This window comes from Eriocheir sinensis, chromosome 2, assembly GCF_024679095.1.
Source record: "Eriocheir sinensis breed Jianghai 21 chromosome 2, ASM2467909v1, whole genome shotgun sequence".
Taxonomy (NCBI): domain Eukaryota; kingdom Metazoa; phylum Arthropoda; class Malacostraca; order Decapoda; family Varunidae; genus Eriocheir; species Eriocheir sinensis.
Genome location: NC_066510.1, coordinates 25,756,691 through 25,757,968, shown reverse-complemented (window position 1 = coordinate 25,757,968; position 1,278 = coordinate 25,756,691).

Below are 1,278 nucleotides of genomic sequence, written 5' to 3'. Positions count from 1 at the left end.
TCTCTCTCTCTCTCTCTCTCTCTCTCTCTCTCTCTCTCTCTCTCTCACACACACACACACACACACACACACACACACACAAATAGGTGGAAAGAAGCACGGATTGAAGGTTATTTAGTTACCGAATATTACTCTCCACACACCACTGAGAGACTTTCATGACCTCAAAGAAAAAAATGTCTAGATCAGATCTCGCATAACACTCAGACAGAAGAGAAAGGATGGAGTTCGCTGATTCAACAAGAGTCATCGGTTGAAGTAATGGCTGTGATTGAAAGCCATGAAGTAGTAAAGGTTAATAAGTATTGGTTGTTTCTGAAGTGGCTGCATGAATTCGAGCTAAAAAGGGCATCTGCTCAATCTCTCTCCTGTCGTAATATCCTAAAACTTGTGAGGAAGCCGCCATCTACGCTACTATCTCGCTCAACTCTCTTCCCTTGTTCTTATAATAAAGGTCTTAAAAGTAATACAGATACTTGATCTTCTGCACTTAATATTATCCAAGTACGAGTAATCCAAAGGAAAGACAGACAGGCAAAAGACAATAAATAACGGTAATTGGTATGCGTGTGTGTGTGTGTGTGTGTGTGAAATAATTGCTATATTTAGTTAACTCAGTCTTCTTGTCCTCAACTATACCTACACGTAAGGTTCGAATCTGTCAGAACAGCATCCACTCCTCCCCCACTCGCCGCCTTTACCTCTTACCTTACTTATTAAACCTTGAAATAATGCGTCTAACTCATGAAGGTAATTTCAGAGAGTAACCCATCACCAATTCTACGTTTTTCTCCGTTCATCTTGCAGTGTGGCTCAGCGCTAACTTTGTTCTTGTTTCTCTTATCATGTTGCTCTTGATTGAATTCACGTCCTTCCAATCCCTCTGTCCGTAATTATCAACGATTATGCTATACTTCATCGGCTCGTGTAAATAGTTTTCAGATATGATCAGCTTGAAAACAAAATATATATATACGCCATCATGTCAACAGTACAGCTCTTTCATTCTTTCCTTTCCTTTTCCTTCTTTTCCTTTTTTTATGTTCTTCCTCGACCTCATTTTTTTCTTCTACCTCATTGTTTTGTTTATTGTTCTTGTTATGCTTTTAGCTGACTAAGAAATTCATCGTTTATTCTTGGTTGTGGAGACGGTAAGAAAAATCTATCACTCCGTAGCTGTAAAAAAAAAAAAAAAAAAAAAAAAAAACTCCACCACGCAGCCGGTACACACCAAATATATACTGGAAAAAACGACGTGCAGTTGATCTTATTGAGTCG